The sequence below is a fragment of the Cavia porcellus genome, unplaced genomic scaffold (genome assembly GCF_034190915.1).
Source record: "Cavia porcellus strain 051 isolate PalLab524CR breed Dunkin Hartley unplaced genomic scaffold, mCavPor4.1 scaffold_1, whole genome shotgun sequence".
Taxonomy (NCBI): Eukaryota; Metazoa; Chordata; class Mammalia; order Rodentia; family Caviidae; genus Cavia; species Cavia porcellus.
This window is the reverse complement of record NW_026947484.1, coordinates 111,367,024-111,385,349: the sequence shown is the minus strand read 5'-3', so window position 1 is coordinate 111,385,349 and position 18,326 is coordinate 111,367,024.

Sequence of the window (18,326 nt, the reverse complement as noted above, 5' to 3'; positions counted from 1 at the left end):
TCAGGAAGCAGATCAATGAAAATATATTTCCTGAAATATTCTTTTTAAGTATTGTGCTTCTTTTGGCCTCTGTTACTAGAGAAGAACAGGGAGAAAGAGAAAGAGGATGAAGAGAAGAAATGGACCATAAGAAGCTGACAGTGGGAGAGAAAAATTAGAGTAATGTATGGAGCTAGAACCAATCCAGGAATTCAGGAGAAGAACTTTCTAGAAGGCGGGAAATTTGTCTGAGGTCATGGAGATACCTAGGTGGGCAATGGAGCCATCTATGGTGCTGCACTACAGGAGATTCTTCCAGAAGAAGCCCTGGAGTAAAGGACAGGGTCCAGTTCTGCTGGCAACAGGCTCAGAGGGAGCGAGCCCTAAGAAATCACTGAGACTGCACTGTTCTGATAGAAGACATACAGTTTGAAACCAAGTCCAGAAGCATGATTAGGAGGTAAGTTGTTTTCAGAAGCTTCATCTTTCTACCTCTGTCTCATTTCTATGCTTTCCTCTCCTGCAAACGACTGCTCCTGAGCTGCAGGAGGAGGTGTTCTGAACAAGCCCTTCAAGAACCTTGGAATTTAAACGTGTCCCCTCTCAACACAAAGTCAACAAATAGGAAGTTAAGTTCAGTTCAGCGCCCTGGACTGTATGTACTGAGTGCCTAAGTCAGTTCAAGTAAGTCGTGGCCTTAGGGAACCTGCCGCTCTGATAGAATCTGGGTCCCACCTGATCAGCTGTCCCAGCTCAGGCTCACCTTCTTTCCTTCATGATCATGGTGTGTTTTAAGGAAAATAAACAATCCTTAGCAGCTCCTTCCCCTCCCTGCCCCGGCTTAGAGGCTGCATGTTCCCCAGCACAGCTGCTCCAGAGCTGGTCAGCATTTTACCTGCAGGCCCACTGTGTAGTGCAGGTATATGTAGAGTGCACTGGTTTCTGACTTCTGAGTCACTCACTTAGTCGCTGAGCTTTAAATGCCTCCACAAAATTATGAAATTTCTTGGATCTTTTTGAGTCAGCAAATAGTGATACATATAAAAGTTATTGTAAGAAATTTAGAATCCTGATAATACACAGCCAGAAATAGGCTCCTTACATTATATAGCTGTTCCAGATCCAATGTCAACTGACTTACATGGATTAAACACATTGGGCTGGGGATTTAGCTCAGCAGCATAAGTGCCTGCCTTGCAAGCCTGTGGTTGTGAGTTCGATCCCTGGTACCGGTAAACATACAAAAAAAAAAAAAAATTCAATGGATTAAACACATTGTAAGCATTTTCCTACAATTTTATAGAAACACAAAGCACAGACAGGCTTTGTTAGTTGAGAATTCTGAATCCCAGCAGCCAGCTTCTCTCTCCCTTCTTTCCCTTTTTCCTCCTCTTTCTCCCTCCTGAGGTGCTGGGGATTAAACCTAGTACCCTTTTATTGAACTGCATCCCCAGTCCTGTTTACAGAAGAGTGACAAGCAGACCTCACATGAAAAGACATGAGGAAGAAAGATATCACATGGTGAGACAGAAAGAGGTGTCACGCTCACTTCATGAATGACACACTCTCCTGGGGCTTTCCACCAAAGCCATAATACACTGCCTCAAGAAAATTATTAACCACTCTTAAATTCCAGACACTTCTACCACAATCCACTCCTTAAATGCTCCAATGCCTTTCAGTATTGCCATGCTGTGGACAAAGCTCATAGTAAATAAACTAACAAGGGACACATGTAGAGCATATGTAAGCTTTAGCACCACCCTGTATTCTCATTTCCACAGTGTGAAAGAGACTTTCCCAATTATTTGCATGAATGTGATCGGGAGTGAATTTACATTAACATAAAATCTTATAAAATCATACACAAACAAAACAATTTTTTCCTAAACTTTGCTCAGCAACATGTAGATAGTATAATCAACAGGTTTAAGAAGAGGGATTGCTGTTTCATGCCCAGTCTAAACAACTCAGCAACTTAGTAAGAAATTGTCTTAAAAAAAAAAAACAGAAAGGAAAAGAAATTCACTATGGAAATCAGTGTGAGCAGTCCTCAAAAGTATTAAAACTGGTGATTGTGTTTGGTCCAGCTATTTCCCTTCTTGGTATATTTCCAAAAGAATTAAAAACATCATCCCACAGTGATATACGCACATGCATGTTTATAGCAGCACAGTTTGTTATAGCTAAAACTTGCAAATAGCCCAAATACCTGTTAATGGACCAAAAGGGTAAAGAAGATGTGGGTTTTTTTTTTTTAATACAATGTAGCCTTACTCTGCCATAAAGAAGGATAAACTTCAGACATTTTTAGGTAAATGGATGCACCTTGAGACCATACTCTGAAGTGAAATAAATCGGTTATACATGTTTAAATATCACTGTGTTTCTCTGGTATGAGAAATCAAAAGTAGAAATAAGGATCAAAATCTATAACAGATATTGTGAAACAGGAAAAAAATGTGCAAATGGGAAAGGGAACAAAGAAGGGGGAAAGGAAGAAAAGGAAAAGCAAAAAAGAATAAAAGGGGAAAACTTTTTTACAAAGCTTTTGTAAGTTACGAGGAGAACAGAGCTTGAAAGGAGAATGTCATGCAAGCCTTCCTGACATGAACTCATCTACCATGTTGAGATGTACTAAAGATACCCTTTCCAGAGTCCAAAGAGATGAAAGCAGACCACATGTACTTCTTCCTTCCACAATTGTGAACTCCTCTAACATTTTTTGTGTGTAAAATACAGAAAAGGTTTTTGATTTTCATTTTTAAAAATACAAACACAAAACTGAAAGATTATATTCCACCTAAATTTTCTAAGTAAGTCACAATTGTAGGATGCACATTTTTCTCTCACTGTAAACCTTATGCTATTTATTCCTCTTCTCATTTATTCTGTAAGGAAAGATATGAGAAGAGAGAAGGAAGGGAGAGATTTACAGAGCTCTCTGCTGACCTCAGCGTATTCTGTGTTGCTCAATGCCCAGAAGCCAGAACCTAAATTTGAAGAATAGGGAGAGGTTCTCTCTTTTCTTTGCCTTTATTACTGTGATATTCTAAAGTATTTCTGAAGGTAAGTGTGGTGGCTGTAACCCCACTATAAACCCCACTATAAATTTCTGCAGAGGCTGAGGCAGGAGGAATGCTGAGAGTTTGAGTTCACCTTGGGCTGCATAATAAGATCCTATGTCAGCAAATAAATCTGGGTAAATAGCATTTTTATTTTCTCTGGGGGTTAAAGCTCATCTAAGTCTTTCAGTTAATGGAAAACAGCTATGTCCTTGTTTCACTGATCTTTATGCCCACAGGGCTTTATCTTTGAATGAAACTCACTGGGCAACATTGTTTCCCATCTTTGAGGTCTACACAAATTGGCGAGAAAACTTGACCGTGACATTTTCTCCATCTCTACCTAATTTTATTTTATTTTTCATTTCTCTTTTGACTATCCAGAGTTGAAGATCACGCTGCCTGCAGCTTCATGCATCCGCAGAGACGCCCCAGCATCTGGAGCAGGGCTTGGCCTGCGATTGAAGTTCGGTGGATGCTACACATGGCAAAGCACGAAGTGACCCCGGATATGCAGCCAGCCTCACGTGGATGCCCATCGGAATGTATGAATTTTGAACATACAAAAACTAGTGAAATCCCTAAGTATTTATATGTTAACTCAGTCACAGCAGCACTTAAAATTATGTACCACATATAATTATAATTCCATTATACTGCTTTGATCATGCTTTGCAAAATAATTTTATTCCTACTGTCCATTTCCTTCTGCTTAATTTAGTTTCATGCTTTCTAAAGCCATGTTAAAGTCATTTCTCCTTTTTCTCTAAGGATATCATCCTTAATTCTGTGAAGCTTATTTATATTCTCAGCAAATTTTCCTATAAGTTAGAAAAACAGTGAAGCCTTTCTTCTGGAGGACCCGTTTCCACTGTGGCGTGAACAAGCGTCCAGCCTTCTGGTGCGGACAGCCGCGGAGCGGTTTCACTCAGACCGTCCGGCAGGCGGCGCTGTCCTCCAGCTCAGCGGGGACGAGACGCCACCTGGAGCCCAAGGCACTGGAATCTCTGGCTTCCAATTCCAAGTTTCAGGGACTAAATTCCAGGTGCAGGGGCCAGGCCCAGTGTTCTCACGGGAGACCAGCTCTACTCACGGAGTGCAAGCTGCAGTCCAGACCTAGGGACAGAGAACCCCCTCCGGGCTGGTTCCCTCGCCCCTCCGCACAGGCAGGCCGGGAGCCAGGCAGCTGCTGCTCTCGCCCAGGGAAGAGCAGAGCTCCCGGATTTTCCCCGGGAAGGGAGGCGGTCCCAGGAAAGCACAGAGCTAGGAAGTTCTCCCCAGAGGGGCAGGCTGTGACTGAAAATGGCATGCGGCCCGTTTCTACTTACAGACTTAAAAAGAATGTATTCTTTGTAGTTCTACTTCATAAGAAATGCTAATTAGTAGATTTTCAGATGGAAAGCAAGTGACCCTGAGTAGTAATGCAAATCCACATGGAAAAACAAAGATCACGATTGGGAGATTTATGTAATTATAAAACACAACATAGATGTATATTTCTTCTGTCTCCTCTTAACTATTAAAAAATACAATTACATGTGTAGTTACATTGCACGGTGTATCACATATGGCGTTTAACAAGGTAGGTGGGAGCAAACTGTGTTGGAGTAGATGACACTAGATGTCACCTGAACCCAAAGGAATAAATACAAAGGACCAGAGATTATAACTAACAAAGCTTTGTAATTAATTTCATTTCAACCTTCATGGAAAATTTGTAGTATACACTAAATATTGACTTTAAAAAAAAACTTAATTTTTGTTAATGCACGTTTGCAGTACATGATTTAATTCATTGTGGGAAGATGGTGTACGTACAGAACATATCTTAATTCTTTTTTCTTTCTTTCTCCCTCTCTTCTTTTCCCCCTCCCTCCATCTCCTGGACTTTCCATTTTACAAAAAATCTGCCTCTTTGTTTTTCATGATCTGTATTTTATTTTGGTCTATAATTTATTTGTACTTTAGGTTTCTCATATAAGTCACGTGATAATTAAACATGTGAGCTTGATTTATTTCACTTAACAGTATGATCTCAAGGTGCATGAATTTTTTACAAGTGACTCAAGTTTATCCTCTTTATGGCAGAGTAACAGGCTGTTATGTACAAATACCACATTTTCTTTACCCATTCCTTTGTTGGTGAGCAGATAGGCTTCTTCGGAGATTTAGCTATGGTGCATTGCGCTGCTATGCACATGGGTCTGGATGCAGGACAGCAATCTGATGTCTTTAAGTCTTTCAGGAAGACACCAGGAGGGGCGGATGGATCTCAATGTCTAACTGTAAAGTTAGGTAAATGTGCTGACCTTTTCTCTGTGCACACACTATTCCCAGTTTATGGAAAAAGTCAGAATTACTGAGAAAGCTGGTTGTCAGGAAACTGTAAACCAGACTGGCGCGATTGCAAACAAGTACAACACAGTAAGTAAACAAGGCTCTGGTGAGTCATGGTTTTTTAGAGTCAAGGTCCAAGATGCCAGGGGCCCTCTAGACCAAGCTAAGATGTCTACAGCCTGTTGGAGACCTGGCCATTTCTCAGCACTAAGGAACTGTTCTGGTGCCCAACTGCCTGAGACGAGTAATGAGCCTTCAGTCAGTGTCCTTGCCTGGGTGACTCCATGCTGTGCATTGGACATAGGGTTTAGTGCTCTTTTGAAGGACTTTGGAATCACATTATGCTGTTTGCTTTAGGAAATATTTGCTTATTCATTGGACTTTTCTGTCTCCCTTCACACGGGGGCAGCAGTGACACACATTAATAGACAAGGGTTGATTCCTCTTTGGAAAGATCATGTATTTATACCATCATTTTCTCTCCCATTTAATCTCACTGCTTGGCTACTCTGAGACAAAGATCCTCAAATATGTGTAACAAAAAATGACCTACCCGTGTGGTCTACTATATGCAGTAAGGTGTTACATTACAATTGTTATTAATGAATTTTTCTTCTTATATGCTTATGATGTAGCTGTCAGTATTTGCACTTTTCCCAGCACAGTGCATACAGTTTAAAGATGGCTAATGTATTTCTATTAGCTAGTTGTCACCTGGTTGTCCTCACATTAGGCCAAAATGAGGTTTCCTGGAAGGATGAGTCAGTGTGTTACAAGAAGGTCGGATTAAGGTCTTCATGGGTCCATGTTTTCCAAAGTGAACTGAATTTTTTAAACCAATGTCTCCCATTGTATTCTTTAAATTTGGAGTTTGAATAGTCTTCCAGGAAATGAGAACTCTCAGGCCTTCTCTGCTTTTATTCCTGAATAATTATTGGTGCCAATTCAGGATGACTTGAAACTAGCTTGGTTTTGGAATGAAAAGTGAAAGCCTGGTGAGCTCTTAGTTTTTTGGAAATCTGTAGGACATTATAGAAACAGATCCTTTCCTAGCATGAGTTGGCAGGAAACGTATTGGTTCTGCTTGTATTGCAGGCTGCTAAATATTTTCTAGGGATTTTTCTTTTCAAAGAGGTATGAGAGAGCTTCCTGGTTACGAGGAAGCTACATTTCGTACCTTTCTGGTTGGTTTAGCTTATACTCAATGGGATCTTTGCATCATTCCATCAGATAGCCCCAAATCAAGTTAATTCATTATTCTGTATGTATGTTTTGTGGTTTTAAAGATTGTCACAAATATTAGCATCCCAGTGAATTCCAATGTGACTTCTTCTCGCCCCGCCCCGCCCCGCCCCGCCCCGCCCCGCCTCGCCTTTCTTTTCCTTTTTTGTAGTGGGTATTAACCTTGGGGCCTTAGGTTTGAACTACATTCCCGGTAACTCACCTCTGCTTTCTTTCTTTTTTAAATTTTTTAAAATTTTCATTAAACTGCTCAGACAACGCTTCAAATTTACAATCTTTTTCAGAGAGCTGGGATTAAAGGTGTAAACTACCATACCTGCTTGGGACGTCGCCATAATAATGATAATCTCTTTCACATAAAGAACTCCACAGTGATGCTCCAGAGTACAAAGCAGCAGGGACTCAGTCACTCATTTGGGATCACTAAGTCCATCTAGAATACAAGTAAGACCAGCATGTGAGAAAGACAAGCTACAACACGTACCCATGTGTGCATGCATGCGTATGTGCATGTGTGAGTGTGTGTGTGTAGGGCAGGTGCTTGATTTGCACAGCCCTGTGCTAGTTCTGAGTGTGAGGATTCACATACACTGTCCCATCCCTCACAACACTTACTCTCAGGGGTGAGATTAGCCTGCAATTTGAAATGAAGGCAAAGTCCTGAGAGGAGTGGAAGAGAAGAGGCAGATTATGGAACTGGAGCCAAGATTAGGGGATGTTTGAAACTTTCAGCAAGTGAGGAATTTGGTTTGCTGTAGTTATGTGAAATGCTTTTAATATTTTAAACATAGTCCAGTGATTGTTATGACTTGTGTGTTTTAACCTCAAACTTGAAAGTTAAGAGGCAACTCTGATTTAATTTTTCTCTCTCTCATATATATTTATGGTCAAACAGTGGCCACTCACCTTACTAAAAAGCTTTTGCACAACAAAAGAAGTCACCAACAGAATGAAAAGTTAACCCACGCAATGGGAAAAAAAGCATAAGAAATTGTCTCTCAGAAAAAGAACTTCTATCCATAACACATAAAGAAGTCTTCAAATTCAAAGTCCCAATCCAAAATAGGCATGTTAGATGAATATGTACTCCTTAGATGAATACAAGTGGCAAATAAATATATGAAGAAAATACTCAACTGCCATTGGTCATTCAAGAGTTGCAAATTAAAACAACATTGAGATTCTTTCTCACTCCAGAAAGAAGAGCTAATATCCAGAAATGAGCCAATAGCAAATACTGGAGGAGCTGTGGGGAAAAAAAGAATTCCTCTTCACCATTGGCAAATGTGTAGACTGGTGCAACCACTATGTAAATCAGTGTGGATGTTCCCCCGAAAACTGGGACTGGAGGTCACACTGGACCCAGCTACTCTCCTTCTGAGAATCTTCCCAAAAGAATTAAAATATCATACCCCAGAGACATATATGCACCCATGTTTGTAGAAGCACAATTTCTAATAGCTAAATCTTGAAACCAACCCAAAAGCCCATCAACCAAGGAATAGTTATAAAAGATGTGGTCCTTTTTTAAAATTTTATTTAAAGAAAGACTAAACAAAATAGAAAATGGGTAGAAATAATACATACTTTCAAAGAAAAAAACAAACAGTAAGAAATCACTAGTTGATGATTACAGATTATCCTCTTACAAATAGTTATTCAAGATACTAAAGTGGAGCATATAAAGTGGGGATTCAAACAGTGATACTGCAACCAATTCTGTTCAACTATCCAACAAAAACTTAGAAATATGGTTATCAATCCTATACACTTAAACATACATGCAGTTATCCGTATCTTCAATTATGTTGAGATTGAACAAACCCAAGCAGGCTAATATCACTCTGAACAAAGAATAATACTATTGCTGGGTTTCACATTGTGACACTCCAGGATCAGCACTGGGTACTGTAGTTCTCTTTTTCTTCAAAGTATTTGTTCATTTCATCATGTATCATAAGATCATTCCTCATAAACTGTTTATAGGTTCTACACATGCATGAGTCTTAACATGTATTTCTATCCTTTCTATATTAGAGGGAGAAACAAAACAAAGCAAGGCAAAACAAAACATATTACTATAAACACATGAAATGAAAAAGACATACAAGGCCATTGTACAAGAAGTTCTACCATAGTTCCTGTGTTGTCTCTTGTTATCTTCAATAGAATTGGCTATATCATCAGATATAGTATAATTGAATATATCAGTATATAACAGTATTAATAAAAACACAATTTCGTATATAGTATAGAACTTCAAAAACCAGCAGTTATCAAATCAGAATGTGTATCGCAGAGTCTTGTCATCTTCAGTGTAGTTGCCTATACTCTCAGACTTGATACTATCAATCATCAGTTTGGAATAAAATATGTTGATACCAAAGAGCAATCAAACAAAGCAGATTTAACTAAGATCAGTCATGATAAAACAGTATAAGTCATACACGGCTCCAGATTAAGTTAATAGGAAATTAAAGATGATTATTGTGCTATATCCTGATGTTTTTGGGATAGCTGTCTGTGCCCTCAAATCTAATGCAAGTAGACAAACTGGGACAGAATAAAATCTATCTAAGCAGAGTGGTGCGAGTACTGTGGGTTTTAAATCCTGATACACTATTAACAATATCTTCTGCATATTTTTAAAGACTCTCCCTCCCCTTTCACTTCCCCAGGGTACACTGCATTTTTGGGTCTTACCAAGACCCTTGGTTTTAAATTGGTGGGTGGGTCAACCTGCTTTTATCTAAGTGGTTCCAGACATTCTCTCTCCTGGACTTGATCTCTAATTGTATTCCTTTATCTGTTAAAGCCTGTCTTTCCAACCATCAAGAAATACTGGCTAGTTGCCCCTATTACTCTCTGATTCTCTGGCGCATAGAGCATTGTTTTCTCACATTTGATTTTCAGTCCATGTACCATTTTCATGTTAATTATATTTCTTATAAATAGCATCTTGGTGGACTCTATCTCCTGATCTACTTCATGTGTGGTTCTTTTTTTTAAATTTAGTGTATCAAGACCATCTATATTAGAGATTACAACCAACCTGTTTTGCCTCATTTCTGTTATGGTCTTTTTTTTGCCACCAGTTGTCTGCTTATCTTCTTCATTCTGTTTTCTGCTCCATTCATTGAAGCCTCTCTGCCACTGTTCCTGGAATCCTAGTACTTTTCTTCTCTCTAGAATGCCCTGCAGTATTCTCTGTAGAGTTGGATTGGTGGTTGCAAATTTCCCAAGTTCCTCTTTGTCTTGGAAGCATCTTGTTTCTCCATTAATTTATAGAGTTTAGCAGGGTATATCAACCTGGGCTGGAGCTTATTTTCTTTCAGGGCTTGGAATATTTTGCTCCAGGCTCTTCTTGACTTGATCGTTTGTGTTGAGAAGTCTGCTGTTATTCTGATGGGCCTTCCTTTATAGGTGATCTGTTTCTTGTCTCTAACAGCTTTTAATATTCTGTTCTTATACTGAATTTCTGGGATCTTGATTATTATATGCCTGGGTGTAGCTCTGTTTTGGTTGTAGGTGGCTGGAGTTCTGTGTGTCTCATACATCTGAATATCATTTCCTTTTCCTATGTTTGGGAAGTTTTCCTTAATTATTTCTGTGAATAGCCTTTGCAGCTCCTTTGTTTGTCCCCCTGCTTCTTCATTCACATTCTTTATTTTCAAGTTATAGATCCTCTTGTTGTCTTCTAGCCTTTGTATTGTTACTGCTTGTTTCCTTGCTGTTTTAAAAAAGTTTTCCCTTTCATAATCCATATTGCAAACCTGTCCTCCAGTTTGGATAATCTATCCTTAGTTTCTTTCAAGAAGATTTGCCATCTTTCCATAGAGTTTTTAATTTCCTGGTAATCTCTTTGAATCTGCTTCATATATTCTATATTTTCTTCATATTCTTTGTCAAATGGATCTCTCCTTTGTTTAAGTTCCTCCCTTCTGTCTGGTCTTCTTGAGGAGTTCTTAGCATCTCTTTTATTAATCTTCTTATATCTTGCTTTTATTAGCTAAATATTTCACTTTTGAACTCGTCTATGAGGTCCCAAATATATCTCTTTATGTCCACTGGCGCTGTGTCTGATATTGCATGTTTGCTGTTCTCGTTCTCCTTTGTTTACCTGTCCTGGGTCAATGTTCTCAGGGTTGGGACCTGAGGACTTTTTTTGTTGCTTCCTCTTCCCATCTTTTTTGTTTCTTCCAGGAGGCCCCAGTTTCTTTCTTTGTTGGTTACAATTCTTCTGAAGCATGCTGGCTAGATGACCCTTCCCACTGCAGTGTGCTAGTGAGTTGCAAACAGGGGCAGTGAATGCTGGACCCTCCCCTCCGGATCAGTCAACCTGCTGAGGCCTTCACTCTATATATTGTGCACTGCCCTCTGTCCAGGTCAGTCAAACTTCTGAGGCCTTCACTGGGTTAGTGTGTACTGTTGCTGTAGGGAATTGATTTTGGATAATCTATTCGGTCTCAACCAGTTTTTGTGACCCAGGCCAAGCTCACTCCACCAGTCCTGTTTAGGAAGGGAACAACTGACTGAAGTCACTGCTACGCCTTGTACTTGCCAGTCCTGCCTGGTCCCAGAATGTTGCCCGCCAGAGCCCTCTTTTCTGTGGAATGGTTCTACTCCCATCACTCACCACAGGTTGATGTAGGCTCCCTGCCAGCTCAGCTCTCTATTCGGCTAGCGGACCCTCAACCTCAGTGTGACTGTGCCTCCAGTGAGTTGAAGCAGCGGGACCTTGGATACCTTGACAAGTTGCCTGCTGGGGTGGGAGAACTGAACCTTTAGCTGTTCCAATAATAGCTCTGAGACTGCTCCAATCCAAGATGTGGTCTTTTGTACAATGGAGTACTATTCATCCCTAAAGAAGGATAAACTCAAGACAGTTTCAGTTAAATGGATGCACATTGAGACTTTTATAGGTAAATGGATACAACTTGAGACTATACTCATGAGTGAAATAAATCAGACCCATGTGTAAACATCCTATTGTCTCACTAGTGTCAGAAGCTGAATGAGTTAATAGGACCCAAAAAGTACAATAGATACTGTGCACTGGAAAAAAAAACTTCAAAACAAAAGAGAAACTATGATGGGAGAAAGAAGAAAGGATGGAAGGGAAAAGGAAAAAAATATATATAATAATTAGAAAATATAATGTATGTAATAATTAAGATAATTATACTGCTAATTTCTCCTAGTTAGTTGAAAAGAAAGTTTTGTGTAAGTATTCTTTGGATAATAGCTCATGTCTGTATTTTGAGCCCTGAACAATTATTCTGAAGATAACAATACAAAATGTATTGATTATTGTTACTTTTCTACTATTTTGAAATTCAATTTTTTTCCGTTTTCCAAAAAAAGAGTAGAGATTATAAATCATTACCCAGGAAAATTTTAAAACAAACTTTTAAAATTCCCTCCATGTCCTTTCATACATGATGTAGTACAATGAGTCATAATTTTTTTTTTTTATTTAAGAGGAAAAAGAGAAAAACACAAAACAAAACAAAGCAGTGTAAAGTTACATATAATACAGAACTACAAGAGTCATAATTTTATTGGACATTTTACTTTTAAATTAAGTTTATATACTCTCCTTTTAATACTGCTGAAATGTACCCTTATTATATAAAATCATGATGAAATTTGGTAATACACTTTTTATAATTCCTTTCTTTGGGGATTCCTGAAGGTTAGCATTGCCATTTTCCCCTTCCATCCTTGAGGACATGTTTTACCTGAAAATGCAATCCAGGGTGGGCTTTTGAGTACTTAAACATGAGCAAGCAAAATTCTCATTCAGAGCTGTATCTCGAACAGGGCAAGCATTATAAAGCAAGTGAGGTGATTTGCATTAAATAGTGCTACAGAAAAAGCAAGGCTCTTTATAAATAAGGATAATTTATATTTGGGAAGATGATAGGTGACTTCTCAGGGAGGTGTCAATTCTTCTGGGTCTGAAGAATGATTCAGGCTGCAGAGCAATAGCAGGAAATGTATTTTAGTGAGAAGGAATGCAGTAGACAAATGTATAATGGCAAATAATCCATGCTGCAAACAACCCAGGGTGCACTAAAGCAAATGGGCTCATGTAGGACACAGTTAACAGATCAGTCGTGACCCAAACTACAGACTTTATTCTGGAAGCATACTCCAAGTATTTTTCAAGTCTGTCTTTCTGATGGCAGTAGGAGGGAGAGCAGGAAAAGGGAGTTCCGGAGAGGAAGGCTTCATCCAAGTGATGGTTACATCAGTGTAGAAGTTATGTTTTCTCCACTCTTGGCTTGAATGGAAGCATTGTTCCTTAGGATCATTTAGGGTCACAGTTTCCTTGTATCTCATTGTTCTGGACCCAGTAAGTCACTATTTTCATTTGCAAGGTCAAACCTGACTGCTACATCTGTGATCCAGACATAAAGAAAGTAAAGAGAGGTTCATAGAACACAGGCTCAAAGTTCTATGGCCCACCTCCACACTCAAGGTCTGCGTACTGCTGTCTATAGCCCTTGTGAAACTCATCACACAAGCGCTCCAACTTGCAAGTACATGTAACTGGAAAAATATAATCTCTAGAAAAATTGCCACAAGCTCCTTTTATAAATATTATACAGTTTTTAGATTGTTTAGAAAATGAGTTGTAACTCTAAAACTTTATTCAACAATATCAGATAGAACTTTTTAAAAAATTTAACTTTGCATTTTCTGAGGTTGACTCCAACATGGGCTATTTACCATGGTATTATACTCCCTGAGACACAGAAGAAGACATGCAGGTAGGTGCAAGCATTACCCTGTAGCAAACAATAACAGTCTGTTTTCCTTCAACTAGACCCAAGAAGTCTTTCCCTTTCTTATTGTCTCTTCCTCATACTTTTAGCTTTTGTTTTGTGTATGCAGGTGTAAGCTTGTAACTCCAGAAAAGAAAAATCTAGTGCTAGCTCATTTGTTTTTACTTTAAACAAGATTCTTTTTTTCTTTTGATACTGGGAATCAAACTCAGGACCTTGCACTTACCAGGCAGTTGCTGTGCCAACTGAGCTATATTCTAGGCCCTAAACAAAAACTTAAAAAATTTTTTTGTCATGAAAGAAAAAGTAACTTGGGAGTCTTTCGTTTGTCTCCATGATGTGTAACTGTTGTTTTGGAAAATATTTTTTAAAATCATGCTCATTATCTCAGTTATAACAGTATAATATTTGTAAATGAGAACTTATTGAAATGGTTTTTGAAACTGATGGAGTTAATGAAGGTTTGTTAAGCTGAAATGAACTTATCTCTTGTTCTGTTAATTAACTCCAGAAAAAAATGATCTAGCATCATCTTTTTAGAGATTGTAGTACTTTATTTTGTTTTCTTTTGACTGCTGGTATACTCAATTCTGGGATTTAAGTGACAATTAGCAGAAAGAGCAATACTATTTTTGACATACCACTATACAGTTTGGCAAAAGACCATGAAAACATTCAACTCGAATGTTTAGGAAAGCCAAAACACACAGTAGAAGAGAAGAGAAGGCCTTGTTAGAGCAGGCAGGCTGAGCATTCCAAGGTTTGATAGTGTACGGCAGAGCCTAGGGGGAAGAGATAACGTACACCATTACCAGATGCCTTGAGCTGAGTACAGATCAGAACAGGTTGGAGGAACATGAGCACAACGAAAGAAAAGGCCCACATGACACAGATGTAAAGAGTTTGTTGGGACACAGTGAAAGGGCATTTCAGATAGTGAGACAAATTCCTGGCATTCCAGGCTTCTGGAACAGGGACTTGCAGAACCTCACTGATGGAACTAGAGCCCGTGGTGCACTGAAGGCAGCAATAGAAAAATAATACCTGCATCTGCAACCAGTGCTCACTGCAAACATTGTAATATAAAAGAAGAATGCATATTTCCAAACACAGATACTACTATGTCCTTCCCCACTAGTTTGTTTATTTAGCAATGTTTGATATTCAATTAAATAATTGGGTTGCACAGAAAAGCCAGGTAAAAATGGTATTTTAAAGAGATAAAACAAACAGTAGTTTTAGACATACACCAAATGTTGGCTCAATCCAAGAGGACCTTTAAAATCTGTATGTTTATTATGCTAAAGGATCTAGTGGAAAAGAAAGCTAGTGAAAATTGATCAACATACATGAACAGATGTGGATTTTCTGCAGATAAATGGAAACTGTTAACAAAGTCAGATGGAAATTATGTAAATGAAGAGCACAGTATTAATGATAAAAAATATCCTTAATGGTCTTAATAAGAATGAACATAGACACAGCAGAATAAAGAATTAGAAACTTTGCAGTTATTCAGGAGAAATTCACCAAACTACATCACAAAGACATTCAAAAAATGAAACAAGTAATGGGTGAGCACCCCAGTAGCTAAGGATATTGTGCAGAGCAATGTGAAAAGATTTACCCTAAATGTAATTAGTGTTCCACAAGAAGAAATAGAAAGAAATGCAACCGTATTTGAGAGCTTTCCAGTATTACTAAGGTAGCAAACAATAGGTCCTGAAGCAAAGAGAACCCAGGACAAATAAGCACAAGGTCACCCATGCCCATCATAGGCAACATGATAAAACTCAAATATAAAGAAAATATTTTGAAAGCAACCAGAGAAATGCATATATTATATTTAAAGAAGTACAGGTGGAATGTTAGCAGTTTCTTTCAGGTAAAGTAAAAAAAGTATCTCTAAGATTATTGAATAGAAAATGAAACTCAAAATTCTGTAGTAAAATCTTTCAAAATGAATGTAAACACAGGTTTTGTAAAAATAGCTGATAAAAAAAATTCATGAATTCAGTGTAATCACAGTAACATACTAAATCTTTGCCAGCGCTATGAAATATTTCTGAAATTAATATGGAATTTCAAATGTTTGAGTAAGTCAACATATTTTTGAAAAACTTTGTAGACTGACTGCAGCATAAATAACAGCACATTAAAATTTGGTAAATAATGTATTGTTATATTTGCATCCATGGGTGGGGAAATAGGCCAAAAGTAACAATTAAGAGGGACCCAGAACAAACAGGAATAGCTTCATACTTGAATCTGAGAAGTTCTTTTGAAAGGTTATGTAGAATATGAACTTTTTATTGAACTATGTTAGGAGAAATGTGTTTTCTTTTTCCAGAAAAATATTTTGAGCCCATACTTCACACAACATAGATTTTCAACTCTTACTAAAAAAAGAACTAAATTAGAAAGGTATAATGTTACATACTTTAGAACATAAAGAGGTAAGTAACACCACTTTCCATAGCTAAGAGAATTCATATTGAAGATAGGACTCATGGGTACAAACACACATGCACAAACACACATGTACACATGCACACGCACACACACACACACACATACCACAATGCTGCTAGGGATAAAGTTAAGTATGGTTGATTACATTAAAATTATGAACTTTTTCATGAAAATTCTGTAAATTAAAGGATGCCACAGAATTAGAAATGACAATGGCAAATCATCTGACCCTTATATCCAAGACAGTTAAGGAACTTTTAAAAATCCAGAAAACTGCAAACTACACAGTAGAAAAAGCAAAAACAGGCCTTTCACAAAAATCAAAAAGACCCAGCAAAGATGAGAGATGCTCCATCTGATTTGTAGGAAAAACATGCAAATTAATGTGTAAACACAATATGACCACATAGCTACCTTTCTTTTTTTTTTTTTTAAATTTTATTTAAAAGGAAAAAGAGAAAAACACAAAACAAAACAAAGCGGTGTAAGGGTACAAGTAATACAGAACAACAACAACAACAAAAAAAAAACCAGTAAGAAATCACCAGTTAATAGATTACATATTATCATCTTAGAAATAGTTGCTCAAATCACAGTATCAAAGAATATGAAGTGGACATTCAAACAGTGAGACTGCAAACAGTTGTGTTCAATGATCCAACCAAAAACATTAATATGGTCAGCTATTTAACACACCTAAACCTTTCAAAAACATGAAAAATGTTGATGTGAGACATATTAAAGTTCTGGTAAGTATGTAAATTGTGAGAATTGGAATTATAACAAAATTTATATAGAGAGACTAAAATATCTACCCTTTCTGACCTAACAATTTCATTCTGGGGAGTACTACACAGGAAATTTTTCATGCAATTGTGCAAGTATATATGTTCAAAATTACCCTTACTAACATTATATAAAATATAATTTTGAAAATCCAACTACAAGGTATGTTGGAAAAGTATCATGAGTGTTTAAATACTGAAAAAATATTACAGTGAAAGACATCCCTATTAATCTCTCTCAAAATACTCCCCCTCACTCAGAATATACTGATTCTTTTGCTATTTTCTCGTGCAGCTCTGGAAGTCTTGTTTTGTGAGTACTTTTAGTTGTAGTGTTTTGTGAATGGCTTGTTGTCCTGAATCAGTTTGAAATGTTCAAAGTGGTTTTTACTTTGGGAAAGAGCCATAAGTCACACAGTGCCAGATCTGGTGAGTGTGATGGAGGAGGACACTGTAACATTTTTGCAAGTCCCCTGTTCTTACACTTGGCAACGGCATTCACTGGATTTTTAACACCTAGGACCTTTGCAAAATAGGACTTCCAGAATTGTTGCAGAAAGTTACAAAACACAACTGGTGTTTGAAGTGAGAAATATTTTGAAGGAGAGTAGTGAAATTGTGTATTTTACTGAAATCAATGTCTAAAAATGTAAGCTTTCATTGTCTTTGGTTTTTTTAGATTTGTTTTGATGAAATCTCACTATGTATTCCAGGCTGTCCTTGAACTCAGTATCGTAGCCCAACGTGGCCTGGAACTAGTGGTAAACTACTGCCTCAGCCTTTTGAATTCTGGGCTTATAAACATGCAGCAGCATTTTCATGATCACCCCTTGAATTTATCATTACTAATGTGAATAAACAGTGCTTTATTTTATATACTAGAAGTCATAATAGTGGTTGGTTTTAGCAAGTTTGCTGGAAGTCCTAATATGTGCTATTCATAATTTATGTTCCTAGGGAGCCATTTATGGGTCCATTTTATAATTTTTGAGAAATATTGTACATTGCATGCCTTCTAAATTCTTCTAAATGTGTCATATTTCATAATTTTGAAAAAATGTTAAATGTTAATAGTAATGCATATTAACAATTTTTTAAAATAAATGCAGTAAAACTATACTAAATGCTCAAATATTTTGATGAGTAATAGATGAATTGTTGCAGTAACCACTACTGGCACACAATCCTGAATCCATACTAGGTGGCATTAATATTTGTATATGGTGTTAACTAATAAAGAAGTTATGTTTTCCATTGCAACTATATAGCAAATTACCACAAATTTGGAGACTCAAAACAACATACGCTTATTGCTGTACCACTCTGGAAACTAAACGTCTCTGAGACCAAAGTCAAAGCATAGGAAGGGCTAAGTTCCATGAGAGGTTCTAGAGAAGAATCTATCTCCTCACTTTGCCTTAAATTTAAAATTGAATCAATTAATTTCACAATAGTTGGACCCAAAAGGTTCAACTGCACTGTCTAGTTTTTGATAGGTCTGAGAAGGGGAAGAGGGGGAAGGACTGGCCGGCAGTGGTGGCTGAAAAGATAAGAAGTATAAAATATAAATAACCTTTATTTTGGGAATGCGGGGAGAGACACCCCCAACCCCCCAGGGCTTGGCATCTCCCCCCCCGGGGCCGGCGATCTCTCTC